General features: G+C 41.8%; 1 protein-coding gene across 1 annotated transcript in view; it reads right to left on the bottom strand.

Annotated features, from left to right (window-relative positions):
* The window catches only part of IQGAP3 (IQ motif containing GTPase activating protein 3), a 2,364,408-nt gene that overhangs the window by 2,039,661 nt on the left and 309,077 nt on the right, over positions 1-15,670 (bottom strand). The gene's annotated exons all lie outside the window — the stretch shown is intronic.

The raw sequence follows: 15,670 nt of genomic DNA, 5'->3' as shown, positions 1-15,670 counted from the left end.
AAACAAAAGAACTTGAAAGAGTGTGAAGGGTCAGTGTTTGAAACATGTTGAGCAAGCGCACTAGTAGTTTTATTATTTCTGATGTCTCTTATGTGTTCCAATATTCTATCCTTTAAGTTTCTATTTGTTTTCCTATATAGAAGGCATGACATATTTGGCAGAAACAAAAATAAATAACATCTGTGGTTTTACAGTCTGCATATGAATGTGAGTATAGTGTAAAATTTCTAACAGGATGAATATATGGTGTAGTACTATGAATATGTGTACAAGCAGTACAAGACCTACAAGGAAAAGTACCTTTGGCCTGGAATTATAGGTAGTTTTTGACGCCTTTATTACACAATTGTTGTTTTAATGTTAGATTATTTCTGAAACTGAAACTAGGTGCATTACCAATGAAAGAATGTAAACAAGGAATCTCATGTAAAATGTGCCAATGTTGTTTAATAATATTAGTATACTGATTAACATTACTAGCATACTGAAAACCCGCTCTAATGCTATTATTTTGTGTATTATTTCTCAAATTACTGCTATCTGACGAATAGAATTAGAAGATTGAAAGTACGCTTTACATTTAGAGTCCCTGAGTGTCCAAGCATCAGAAATAGTTTTATCTATTTCATCCATATGATATCCTCTTCTTAAAAAATCAGTTTTCAATTTATTCAAAGCTAGTACTGCATCATTATCATTGTTGTGTAATCTTAAAGTTCTGTATACCTGCCCCTTGAGCACATTTCTTGGAATGTGTCTAGGATGCATACTGGTTTTGTGCAGGTATGTATTTTTCTTCATGGGTTTGTGAAAAATTTTGCTGGTAAAACCTGTCAACTTACTGATTTAAAAGCCCGCGTTTGCATTTGTTTGCTATCTTTCCTGTAACTAGTCTAGTCCAGAAACAGATGTGCTATATCCAGGACTGTTTGCAAGCTTCTGAATCCCCCAGAAAAACAGTTTTTGTACTTACTTTCCTCGCTTGCTTAAAGAAAAACAGCTGTTACACTCACTTGTCTAGAGGAAAGTAGTTTTTTATTCAGGCATTTCCAAGGGTCAGCTACCAGTGTTCTCTCCTGTCTATCTGACGAATATGGGCATCTTGGGGCAATGTAGCAATTGCCTCATGTACACAGACAACCCTCTCCTCCTATCACCCACCACCACAACCTGTGAGAGATGCACTTATCTAGCCAAACTGGAGGTAAAGCTCTCTCCAAACCAAGAATGAACTTGACAGTCAAGAGGAGAAGGTAGACACTTGCACAGCACCACACCACACTCATCACATAGTCCGACTAAACCTACACCAACAAAATCTACACAAAAACACAAACATTTGCAGAGGTTCTCAATAATAATCTGCTCAAGCAACAGAGACCTCCAAAGCAGAAACGCAAGCAACCTCCATCCCCCCAACACAACCCAAATGATACACAGCCCACAAACTCAGTGTGCCTATAAACCACAGCCCATAAGGCAAAACAACGTACCAGACACACTAGTCATAGGTGACTCTATAGTCAGGCACACTGATGTCCCACTCACCAGGCTGACAAGGAGAAAGCTACTGTCAGCTGCCTGTCGGGTGTCAGTATCCGCCACATGACCCACGCACTCAAGTCACTCCACAAGTACAAATGTGATCTGTCATTGTCAATGTTGGTGTGAACGACCTGAGATGTACCTCCCTGGACTACATGAAGAGACATTGAAGAGCTCTCCGATCTTGTAGCCCAGGCAGATATGACCCTAGCCCTGAGAAGCATTCTGCCATCGCCCAGAATGATACTGCAATACAAGGACAAAATGATGGACTTCAACAATTGGCTAAGCTTCTGGTGTCATTCTAAGGGGATCCAATATCTGTCTGCCTGGGACGACATGGTCAACAGACCGCAATGCTTTGCCAGAGATGGCCTGCACCTGTCGCCCCTGGGATTCCGGATACTGGCTAAAGGTCTTGCCGCCCCTACAGTGCCTTTTTTAGGCAAGTTTCAAATGACAAATTCACCATCGTAACAGGAACAGGCAAGCAAAACTGAGGGCAATGCGACTCAATGCTAGAAGTCTAAATCTCAAAATGCACTCACTTGAGGCACTCCTTAAAATGGAGAAAATAGATATCTGTGCAGTGACTGAGACCTGGTTCAAGGCTTTAGAAAGCACCCTTGCATTACCAGGCTATAACTCATACCACACTTTTTGTCCATCTAACCTGGACCAGAACACCAAAGGCGGAGGTGTGTCCATATTCATTAAGGATATCCACACCTCCAGGCTAGTTGCGCAGCATAATGCATCCGAGGTTATCCAAGTGCAACAAACTCTGGGCAAAACTGCAATCCAGATTGTAGCTTGCTACAGACCCCCCACCATGCCCCAGGATTCCCACTCCTCTTTTCTTGATATACTGGAAAATATTAGGGTTCAGCCAAACACCCTAATAATGGGCGATTACAACTACCCCACCATTAACTGGGAAAACTACTCATGTACCAACTCCTTCGCTCAACACTTTCTGGAATTCATAAAATTCCAGTGCCCTGGATCAACTTATCCAGACCCCCATCAGGGGCAACAATATCCTAGACCTAGTCATTACCAACATGAGTGACCGGTGTCCCACACCTGAAGTCAACTCCTCGTTGGTCAGATCCGACCATAAGCTAGTCACCCTAGATATCCGCATCCCGCCCCCACCCACCATTAAGGAAACCATGGTAAAAAATTTCTCCAAAGCCAACTTCATTATTCTTAAGACAGATGTGGCGAACTTCATGACACCCTTGCAGATGGACAATACAGTTATGACTGCTGAATCCTACACAAATGCACTCTGTAAGCACTTACAGAAGTGCATGGATCGTGCTATCCCAAACAGAACCAATACCCTATCCTCCAAAAAAAGGAAGCCAATCTGGTGGTCCCCTGCCATAAACAAACTCTACAACAGAAGGAAGAAACTGTTGCAAAAGATAGGAAAATCCCATGAGTGGAGGAGCTCCCTGGTCAGCCTCAGTAAGAAGCTGAGATCCCTTATAAGATCCTCCAAAGCTAGCTACAAAAACAAAATTGCCACTGATTCTAAGGGCAACCACAAAGCATTCTACAGCTATGTCAAGAATCTCAATGGCAACATCCAGATCTGCTCTGAGTTACAGCACAACGGCACGAAAATTACAGAACCAACTGATATTGCCAACATCCTGGCAGATAGGTTCAGTGCAAACTTTATTCCCCTCTCACCCCCTAAAGGGCCCATATCTATACAGGAAGAATGAAGAGTCCCTGTAATCATATCTATGCAGGTAAAAGCTGCAATCTCTTAAAACCAAAAACACAGCATCAATGAGACCGGACAACATCCCAGGCTGCATTTTACATGAACTTCGGAAAGAACTGGCTCCCCATCTAAGCACCATGTTCAATCATAGTCTCACGTCAGGCTTTGTACCCACTGAATGGCGCACAGCAACAGTTATCCCAGTCCACAAAGGGGAGCCACCACTGATCCTGGGAACTATCGCCCCTATTAACCTGACGAGCCTGGTCTTCAAGGCCATGGAACGCATCATCATGGAACTCATAAATAAAGACATTGGTATCCTCCAAACTCTGGACCCCACCCAGTTCGGGTTTGTGAAAGGCAGATCATGCCTTCTAAACCTGATCGACTTCTTTGAGGCAGTCACCAAAGCCATAGAAGAGGGTAAGGTGGTTCACACAGCCTATCTTGACCTTGCCAAGGCTTTCGACACCATCCCCCATTCTGGAATTATAGCTAAACTCACTAAACTAGGTATAAATCCCTACGTCACAAGATGGGTTGCCAACTGGCTCAATGACAGAACCCACACTGTAAAAGTTGCAGACTCCATATCTGACTTTAAACCAGTGACAAGTGGAGTACCTCAGCGTACAGTCCTGGGACCTCTCCTGTTTGGTATCTACTTCTCTGAAGTACAGGCCAACACAGAAGGCCTCTGGCTAACGAAGTTCACAGATGGCTGCAAACTAGGAGCCATAGTAGAGTCCCCAAATGATGTGGACATCCTACAGAAGGGCCTCACTGAGACAGATGCCTGGAGTCAGTGGCATGGCCTCAAGCTGAATGCCGAAAAGTGCACTGTCATCCCCTTTGGTAAAAACTCGGTACCCATGAACTACCACATAAACGGCAGTCTACTTAACGCCGAATGTGTATGAAGAGACCTTGGGACCCAAGTGGACAGTAGTCTCTCCTTTGATAATCACATCGCCACAGTAGTCAGGGAATCCTTCTATGTGGCACACATCACAAAAGGGTTCTCATCCAGGAAAAAAAAAAAGAGACTGTTCCCCTCTACTCGGCACTCATTAGACCCATTATAGAGTACAACGCCCCTTTTGTACCTCACAAGACATCTGCAGCAGCAGGAAAGGCCACAGAAGTACCTCACAAAGAGGATTACTGGCCTCAAACAGATGCCCTACACTGACCATCTCAAAAAACTTCAGCTTTATTCTGTAGCATATCGCCTACCCCGAGGAGATCTCTGCCTAACATATAAAGCTATGTTAAACTCAGAGCCGTTGGCCATGCTACACCTAAAGAAATCCCAATCCCTCTGAGCTACATGCTCTAGGGACCTAAATTCTTGTCTCCACAATAAACAGGACATGCTGGAGGGATAGATTCCGGTCCCAGACACTTCCTATACTCTGGAACAAGCTACCCATCTATATCAAGCAAAGTTCCTCATTAGCACTCTTCAAGAAAAATCTTGCTGAGAAGATAGGAAATAGGAAATATACCCCGGGGATCACTTCTGTGGCTGTGCTTGACAGGGGCACAGGAAATTAACTTTCTTGGGTGGCGTAAGCCAGGGAACCTTGTTGGCTAGGCTTACTTAGGCCCTTGGGCCGATAGCCTAGTACCTACCTATGAACCTATATGCAGCCCCAATCCTTACAAAGCTTCAGTCATCTCTCCTCTCTAAATTAGAGCAAACCTACCACAAAATAGCTATATTTGCCTCCAATCTACCATATAAATCCCACCACTATCTCGCTCTTAAGTCTTTATTATGGCCTGAATTACAAAAACTTCTTATGCCACAACTACACATTACACACTCCATACTTTATAACCCCACTTCCTGTTCTTCCATTTCTAACATCGTATCACTCTCATCCCACACGACAGCTTCGCACATCTGACAAACATCTTTTAGGCATCTAGAAACCTGCTAAAAATACAGGCAATTCCCTCTATAAATTCTCTGTCGCCCATTCCTGGAATACCCTTCCCCTTAAATATAAGGAGCATCCCTCATAAAGCCAAATTTAAACAGAGCTTAAAAACTACCTACTAAACACCTGGTTCTGTCCATATCAAATTTCTACCTGATATTCTAATGCACTCTTTATAATTTCTCACTCTAAGCATACATCTTATTTCTTTCTACTTGTCTAATACTTCTCTTTACTTTCTTTGCCCTACCCCCTGCTTCTTGTAAATACTGCTAAACCTCGAATTTGCAGCTGTTACCTGTAGATATTTAGGCATATCAAACTTATTTGATGTTATGACATGATTTTTATCTTTTTTCTTCTTCCGCATCTTAAACAGTACTGTGTAATAATGTGCCTCCAATGTATATCTACTTGAAACTATACTACTGTAAGCATAGGTACTTTTGCGATATTTTTTTTGGGGGATATTTCTGTGATATTTTTACTTGTATCTGGGGCTTTTCTCCTCGGGTCGCCACTGTAAATGGCCCCCTGGCTCAGTTGGACTAACCCGGTTAACAAATTTCAGTAAATAAATAAAATAAAATAAAATAAATAAATAAAACATACCTGGCCATGTCTGTCTGGTAGTTAGTTGCCCTGAAGGACAAGGTAACAGAGGTATAAATCATCTTACCCAAACATTTCATTGCTTTGCTGTCTTTGTCAGCAGGGAAAACGGTGGTAGTGGGTAAAAGCTTAGAGGCCTTGTCGGTAGAGATGGAGACTGTGGCTGGGTCAGCAGATGCTTAACAGTGTAAGGCACCTTATAAAGTCTGTTAGGTCTGCGTGGAGCAGTTGGTTGGGAATCTGGATTAAGTGATGCTGAGGAGAAGGCATCTAGAAAAGCAGGAAGGATACAGGAACAACAGATGGGCTTAGAGAACCCATCTGAATGAGGTCATAGCATCTTTTTTGGACCTCAGTCATTTCAGAGGATTCCCACTTGAAATGATCCTTCACCTTGGTCAAGTCCTCAGCTGGGGAGTCAGAACTGACTGATTCTTCATCTAGGTAGCCATACCCCAAGGAGGAAGAAATCTGAAAGGTGTAAGATAAAGATTCCTCAGAGGAGGAATCAGAAACGTCTTCCTCTTCCCTCATGTTAGGATCTGAGGTTTAGGGCTCAACAGTGGTGGGGATATATGTTAGCACTCACAGGGGAAGTAGGCCACAAGGCTATGAAAACATTAAACAGGCTTTGACTGAAAGCCTGCCAATCAGGCATGCTTTCAGAAGAGGGAGAGATATGCTTTCTTTTTTCTTTCTAAGGGGCCTAGCAGGTGTCTGAAAGGGTCTATAATGTGGGGAATGCAAAGGACCGGAGGGATCCGATGGGCTTTTTCAGAAAACACTGGTCCCCCCACCCCCGGAGTTGGAAACCAACGTAGGTAAAGCCTCAGCATACATGCTCTCACATTGGGATTGTGCGGCATCCGTGGAGGTACTTACTATATCCTTTCGGTTGATCTGGATTGGAATCCCTCTACCAGGCCGAGGTCGGCCACAGGCTGAGGATCGAATGGTAGAGGCCCAGCGGAAGAGGTAGGTCATAGGGTCTTGGCCATCTTTTTTGGTAGTTCTGAAGGAACGTTGGAGAAGCCCTCCATCCCTAATGCAATCTGCTTAAGGCATTGATTTTCCAAGTAAAGATTTAAAGCATGCCAGGAGCTATATAGGGTCTTGGGTACAAATGCCTGACAAAAGGGGTAGGCCTTATAGCTGTGTGGCCATCCCAAGCAGAAAGACACTGATAGTGGGTGTCCTTGTAGGGAATCTGCCAGCCACACTTACATTTGCCCTTTCTGGATGACATGAACAGGCAATACAAGTAAAAGGTAGGACTGAAAGGGTCCCCAATGGGATACTTATCTTAAATTCTTTGAATCCGACATCAGCGGTAGCAGGAACACCTGGCGTATGACTGGCAGCTGAGAAGTTCTGAGGGCTGGTGCGTGCAGACGTCACTTTTATGGCCCAAGTTTCCCTCAGCCACGTCAGACGTCCCACACACCTCAAAGGGACTGAAAACTTTTGCACACTGGCTGTATGTTCGCGAGACAAGAGGAGTAAATTCATAAGTAGAATACTGCAACACTGGAATAGAAGGACATCTACTCTGTACGATACATGTATTATTCATGTGCCTCGCACTCTAAATATTGTACCATAATATAAAATTATTAAAAATATGTAAAAATAAAAATTAATATAATAACAGTATTAGGGCAACTTTGAGGATGAAAAGATATTAATAATAAGCCAATATGTAAAACAGCAATTATTGAGTTTGGATATTAAAATCAAATGACAAAACCCTATCAGCTAAAATTACGAACACAAAAATATTTAAAAAAAAAAAAAAAAAAGATATACATAAAGCTGAAAAATACTCCTACGTACTGCTTGTATAACTAAATATCCCAAAGATGCAGAGCATTTAAGGTAATCTGTGGTACATCTTCATCTTAAGGTGACTCATTACAGAAATTACATCACTGAGACCAGGTGGCATGGTAGCACTGACAAAAGATTTGCCACCATAATTCCCGCTGCTCCAGTATAATGGCCCATGGGCCACACCTTGGGTTGGTTTCCACTTTCTCCAAAATAACAAACAAAAATTTATGGTCAATATTATTGGAGATGTGTTTGTATAGAGCATTAGTAGACTTAGCCTTTTTGATATTGTAAAGATGTTCATAAACACGTCTGATTTTCATTTCAGTTTTGAATATATAAAATGCTGAACAGTGGGTACAGATTGTGGCATAAATCACTCCTTGAATTTGACTATCATATTGACCTGGGATGAAAATTTTCTTGTTGTTGATAAAAAATACATCCCCACAACATATATGTTGATGTTGTGTGCATGTCCTGCACTTTGACATCTTTCCAGATGTTGGTTTAGGGCTATTAGACATGTTATCAAATATATTTTTGAAATTGGTGCCTCGTTTATAAGTGCTCCCAGTTGATCATAAACACCCCTATCACTGGAAATTAATGTTCCATTTTTATTGATGATATTATTGATACTTTTACTGTCAGTACTGTAAGTTGTGATTAAATAATGCCCACTCCTAAGAATGATATCTCCATCGATGTCACAAATTCTGTGTCACATGCTATGAATTTGTTTGAATTTGAGACCCGGATGGCTGCTTATACATGAGGAGAATATCTGAATTTCCATCTCCCAGTTTCAATAATGCAGCATAGAATCCAGACTGTCTGTTCTGTACAACTTCCATCTTGATGGTATTGATCAACTGTGGAGGGTGTTCTCTGTCTTCAAATATATGGCCCAAGGTGTGTTTGTGATGCAGTTTCAAGTAACTTCTTATAGTTAGAGATGAAAGTACTTATCTTGTTTTATTCAGTGTACAAGTCCACGGTTGGTTTTAAAAGTTTGCATTAGCTTTTTATACAACTTTAATAAAGTTTTCGGGTTTTCCGTTTGGCTTTGGTTTTATACATCAAAGTAATTTTGTTAGTTTTAACATATCCAGGCTTTTAATATATGTGTTTGCATCCAGAATCTCTGACAGCCTGTGTTTTAACATGAATAGCTGAAGGATATTATCTGCTAACAAGTATTCCTTTCCAGATGGTACCCTGCCTGGTGTTGTTGAAACACGGTTTATTTGTTTTGCTTCACATCACTGCAGACTGTAGCAGGAATCTCTTCAACAAATATGGGTGGGGCAGTGGTGCAGAGGTTAGTGTTGTCACATCCCAGCAAGAGGTTCTCCGGTTCGATTCTTGGCTGGGGTGCCTTCTGTGTAGTGTTTGCATATCCTTCCTGCATTCACTTGGGTTTCCTCTAGTTACTCTAGTTTCCTCCCACATTCCAACGACATGCATCTGGAGCATTTCCTCCTGGGCCCCCCGCTGAAAATGGGCTCTGTCCCAGCCAGACTTTCCTGCTAAACAAATATTAAATAAATAAATAAAATACTGGGTGCCCATTTCAGTAAGTGCTTTTAACTTACATTTTGTCTTTGAGCTCCTGTGGGTTTCAGTGATGACAACGCAGCTTTGGATTGTATGCACATTTTTTATTGCACTTGTGAATGCATTGTGTGCTTAGGTTTATGTTCCCAGTTGTGAGGTTTTCTTACAGCATATGCTACACATATAAACCACAAGGCGCCCAGTACTTAGAAGGAACTGGGGTTCAGTCATAACTGCATAGCAGGGAGGAGCCCTTCAAGTTGTGGATGGGCACATCTAACAGTTTGTATGAATCTGTACACCATTACTGAGTGTGTTCTGAGATATTAGGAGAAAAAAGGGGGGCATTTAACAACAGTGTACTACATTCTATATTATGGTTATACTCAGGTAGCAACATTATCAAACCTTCTGTTGGTTCTCCAGCAGACTTTATGTGCTGTACATATAGGCCAAAGTCATGTCTGTACATAGCATATTGGTGCAAACTAACTAAACCCAGCTTAGATTTATGCTTTCTTGACAATGGCACTTTTAATAAAATTACAATGTTACAATTACAAACTATGTTAGAACAAGAGGTTAATAAAATAAAAACTTATCAGTGGAATAGCTATGATTGGTATATAGAAACTTTTAAATGACAAATAATGCACTGCAAAGGGGTAAAAAGATACAAATGGCAAACTGTTGCAACAAGTGAAAGAACTTAGAATTAAAGCATGTAACACCATGACAACTGCCCCTTTATATCCAGGCATTTCAAATGGCCATGCTGCACAGGGAAGGCGGGGGGTCTTCGGGAGAAGATGATCAGCTTCCCTTCTTCCCAGATTGTAGAAATGACCGGATTCCACACTCTTCCCAACAAGACAGAGGTCAATCTGTTACCCCATGGAAAAGTGCATCTATGCATGTCATTTCTTTTGCACCTGCACACTCAACATCAGCTTCACCTAAACATGAACCTTCTAGCACTGTCCACCACATCACTTTGTCCTCTCAATTAGATGGCAATGGAAGCATTGTACACCACGATAAAGTAGAACATTCAGGTAAAAAGGTGTAGTTTACCCACCAAAGGACAAGACGGGTTGAAAAGCAGGAAGAACAAATGGGGAATTCTCTAAATATCCTCAGAGAAGTACCACGTCTGGATGGTACCATGACATTAGTCCGTAGTCCTTGGACACTTACTAATTCACACTCTACATTTAAAATTTTTCCTAAAATTAGACAAGGCCCACAAAAGTTTAAGGATGAATTGAACACTGTTATTCAAATATATGAACGTACCCTGGCAAATTTAAGACCGTTGTTAAAAGCTATAGTCCCACCTGAAATATATGACAAATTAGAAGATAAAGCTGGCTTGGCTACAGCAGAAGACCCAAATTATTCAACTGCTAAAGGGAAAAGGCATTAACAGAAGTCAAGGAGAAGTTCGTACAAGAAATTCTGACAGCCTGTCCTGTTGAACCAAACTGAGATAAAGTTACTGCATGTAAGCAAGGTAATGGGGAAAACACCAGATGATCACTTTAACAGACTTAGGGAAGTCTTTTCAGTGCACTCTAGTATTGCAGATCCAATGGCAAATGCTAAAGCAGCTTTTACCTAATGTGCAGACATTAGTAAAGCAAAACCAGGTCACTTGGCAAGAAAAGGATTAAGTTAATAACAATTACAGGGCACTATATGGATCAATTAAATAAAAAGAGAAAATGCAGAAGATGAACTCATGCAATTGCAAATACAGAGTTTTAAAAGAAGGGGGCAGAGGTAGGCAAGGTAGGAAGAGCAATGACTGTTCAACAAAATCAAAATCAAGCCAGGAGGAGGGCTTTTCAACTGTGGGCAAATGGGACAATGGGAAGGAGAATGCCCAAATCCGCAACAGCAGCAAATGCAACCTTGGCAAAATCAAAATCCAGTGTTCCTCTACCACCCCATCCCTAGATTGACAGCAAATGTCAGGGGAATGCACTGACAACACTCAAGGGGAAAGGATGAGATAAAAATATGAGTGCGAATACAAGCAGATCAAGAAGGACCTTTTGTTAAGTTAAAAGTATAACAAAAAGATGTTCCGTTTCTGACTGCCACTGGTGCAACTCGATCAGTGTTGAAAGCACATGACCATGATAAAAATTCCAATACCATCTGAACAAGTGCTAGCAGTGCATGTTACTAACACTCCCACCATTTTTTCCTGTATCTAAGCCTACTCTGGTTTCTTTATAGCAGATCGAAAATAAGCATGCCTTTTTATTAAGTACTTCTAATCCAGCAAATTTAATGGGCAGGGACCTGCTTTGTAAATTAGGATGCATTTTTGCACTGCAGATGATGGTTATTTAGATGTACTAGACAAATCTGAAGAATAAGTGATTGCTACACTTAGTGTTACAGAAAAAAAGACAAGTTCGAGTGCAGACGACAGACTGCTTCAGTAGGTTCCTGACATTTTTGTGGTTAAAACATTCTAGTGAGGTAGGTCTGTTAAAATCTGCTATGCCTGTGACAATATGTGTACATCCTACAAAGACACTTTCTTGTACAGCACAGTATCCTTTAAAACCTGAGACAGAACAGGGAATCAAACCTGTAACTGAATCACTGCTCCAGCATGGAATTATAACAAAAACATGTAGTTGTTATAATACTCCCATTCTCCCAGTTAAAAAGACAGGAAAAAGATACATACAAGTCTATGCAGGACTTACAATTAGTAAATCAAGTTGTCATCTCTTCATACTCTTTAGTGCAAAAATCCAGCAACTATATTAAGTTGCATTCTACCGTGGGCAACTTTCGTTTCTATAGTAGACTTATGTTCAAACTTTCTTTTCTATTCCTTTTCATTCAGATGGTCAGTATTTATTTGCCTTTACATATGGGGGAATTAAATATATGTGGCTACTGCTGCCACAAGGATTTGTTGTCATTCCCTCAATCTTTTCACAAATTTTAAAGCAAGACTTGAAGAAATCCAGTTTCCATGCAAATCTGTATTGGTGCAATATGTAGATTTACTTGTAGCTTCAGACACACCAACACACTGTCAGCAGGATACCATAAACTTATTGACTGAATTAGCGAAAAAAAGGACAAAGTAAAAAAGAAAATTATTAGTTATGTACTTACCGTAACTTGGTATCTATGTTGTCCTCTTCTCATCTCTTTCACTAATGGGTCTCTGATCCTTTCCACGGATCCGACTTTGCCACTTCCCACAGACTTCAGCTTCAGCTCAAGCTCCTCCTCTACGCATAATCCTCTGCCCCTGGCTCAACCTCCTCAGGTCGAGTTTGCTGCCCGCTATAAACAGAATAGAAAAGGAAAAGATAACCAAGAGCTCGACCTGGAGCCAAGGTTCCAACAGAGGCTGTTCTAGATCCTCTAAAATCGTATCTTTATTGGAGGAGGATGGTTGGGCAGGAAGGTGAAGCAGAATAAGAGGAGGACAACACAGACACCAAGTTATGGTAAGCACATAACTAAAAAAATCTGATGTTGTCCTTTCCATTCTGCTTTACTAATGGGTCAGAGTCCCCAGCTACATGATTTCTTGGGCGGCCTCAAGGAATGATATGCCAGAGCACCAATGAACCAAAGGATGCTCTGCCCCTGGACTCAATGTCTAAGCTGTAGTGGGCCACAAAGGTATGAGCATTAGACCAAGTGGATGCCAGCACAAATGTCATCAATGGGAATCCTAGACGAAAAAGCAGCTGATGCAGCAATGGAATTTGTTGAATGGGCTCTTGGAGGACCAGGCAAGGTTAAACCATTCTAGTCATAAACAAAAGAAATGCAGCTAGTAATCCAATTTGCTACTGTCAGTTTTGAAACAGCTTCACATTTACGATTAGGGGAAGAAGAAACAATTGCTCTGGTTTTCTAAACTGCTTTGCCCTATGGAAATAGAAACAAGCTGTCTGTGAACGTCTAATGAATGCAAAAGGAATTCCCCTTTGTTAGAATAGTTAGGGAAAGAAATGGTAACTGAATGCATTGGTTTATGTTAGTTGAAGTGGCAACCTTCATCATGAAAGAAGGATTAGTACACAGGGGAAACTCTATCCTTTTGAAAAATGATGTAGGGATGCTTGGAAGATAGAGCTTGCAATGCAGATACCCTTTTTGCTGAAGTAATAGCAACAAGAAAAGCAGACTTCTAGGACAAATATTTCAAGTCACAATCATTAGCTAATTCAAAGGGTCTTTGGGTCAAAGCTTGGAGAACGACAGTCAAATCCCACGGAGGACTAGGATCTTTGATTGGAATCCACAAAAGAAAAACACCTTTCATAAAGGCTTTACATAACCTAACAGAAGCAACAGACCCTGAAGGTAATCCTGAATGTAAGTTTGGTATGGCCGCTAACTGGAGCTTAGTGGTCGCAAAACTAGAACCTTGCTTATATAAAGATTCTAGGAAGGACAAAACAGATTGAATCGGGGCGGAAAAGGGATCAATGTGATTATCAGTAGCCCAAATAGAGAACTTTTTTGCATTAGATGCTGAGAGGCCAAAAGGATAGCTTTGACCAGAGAAGAGAACATGTACTCTCTAGCAATCACAGGAACTGCAGAAACAATGCAATTAACTTGAGTGTGGAGAGATTGGCGTGGTGTCCTAGCATCGGGTGAGAAAGGAGGTCCGGTTTTGGTTCCAGCATCCATGGAGGATGTTTGAGGTAAAACCAGAAGAAGGGGAACCACACTTGATGGGGCCAAAAGGGGGCAATGAATATCACAGTGCATTTCAAATGTTTGGCTTTCTGGAGAAATCTTGGAATCAAAGGAAGAGGAGGATGCGCATACAGGAGTCCAGAAGGCCAATCATGCGCCAGAGCATCCCTTGGGGAAGCCCCTGATGGGGGAAATCAAAGCAAAGTAACTGCTGCATTGTTATTTTAAGAGGATGCAGAGAGGTCACAACAGGAAAGACCCCAACAGTCGAATATCTCGTTTGCTACCGACTGCTCAAGGAACTACTTGTGGGGCATCAGAATAGATCTGCTGAGCCTGTCTGCCAACACGTTGGATTTTCCCGGAACATGTGTTGCAAGTAGAAAGCGGTTTGAAGAAATCATCCATTCCCAGACCCTCATGGCCTCTCTGCAGAGAGGGAACAAATTGGTACATCAACCAAACTACTGACATGTCTGTATGAAGAGCAATTGTCCCTGGAGGAAGAACGTCCTGAAAGGTTTGCAATGATAAAAGGACAGCTCTCATCTCCAGGATATTGATATGCAAACTAGTCTCTATCGAAGTCCATGTGCCTTGGACCATCTTCCCCTGGAAATGCCTCCCCTGCCCTAGATGGGAAGTGTTCGTGGTCACAGTGGCTGAAAATAGAGAGAGGGTGAAAGATCTGTTTGAATCCACCACCTTAGATGAGACCTGCAAATGTTTGTCAGTCTGATAGGAGCAGATAGGGGCTGATGCAGAACAAACCATTGAACAGATAGTGTCCACTGAAGAATGCGCATATAGTACCCAACTACAGGAACCAAAAGTATAGCAGCTGCCATGGATCCCAGAGCTGATAGAATCAACCTGGCAGGAGTTGGTGAGAGATTCTGAATGGTTTGGACTTGAGATTTCAATGTGCCGCTGCGATGTTGTGGTAAAGCAGCTATTTGAGTAATAGTGTTCAGTTGTTCTCTGATGAACTCCAAAATCTGACCCAGCATTGGTTGCGACTTGAAGTTTATGGTAATGCTAAGAAATTGAGACAATTGGTAAATATACTTTCTGGCCTGACAATGTTGACACTGAGTGGGGGCAGTGAGGAGCCAATCATCTAAATATGGGAATACCTGAAACCCTTGCAGTCAGAGGTTAACTGCAACCACTGCCAAACACTTGGTAAACACCTGGGGGACTGTGGTGAGATCAAAGGGCAGAGCTCGAAACTAAGTGATTGGCTCATAGGCAGAAGCTCGGATGACTTCTGGAATGCCTGTCTACTTTTATGTGATATTTCGCCTCCCTGAAATCCACCAAGCACATCCAATCATCCTTCCGAAGTAAAGGGAGAATGGACTGAACCGTTACCATCTGAAACCTGGTCTTCTTCACGTACAAGTTGAGATTGCTTAAGTCCAGAATGGACATTAGGACCCCTGTTTTCTTTTACACCAAAAAAGAAATGTGAGTAAGTGCCATACCCTCTCTGATCCTTTTGTGTGACTATTTTCTGCAGCAGTTTGGCAATTTCGGTAATTAACAACTTCTTCTGACTGGGTGAAACTTCGGGTAGTCTCTTTAGAATATTTGGTGGGAGAAGAGAAAAAGGAATATAGTAGTATCTGGATATAATGTTTCGCACCTAAGTGTTTGTCATGATTTGGGCCCAGGTGCTTGAGCGCAGAGAAAAACGGACTGGCTCCAGGTAGAATCATCAAGCAGCTCTTCA

This window comes from Protopterus annectens, chromosome 8.part0, assembly GCF_019279795.1.
Source record: "Protopterus annectens isolate FY-2018-M chromosome 8.part0, PAN1.0, whole genome shotgun sequence".
Lineage (NCBI taxonomy): Eukaryota > Metazoa > Chordata > Ceratodontiformes > Protopteridae > Protopterus > Protopterus annectens.
Note: the sequence above shows the minus strand (reverse complement) of the source record. Positions and strands in the feature narration are given on the sequence as shown.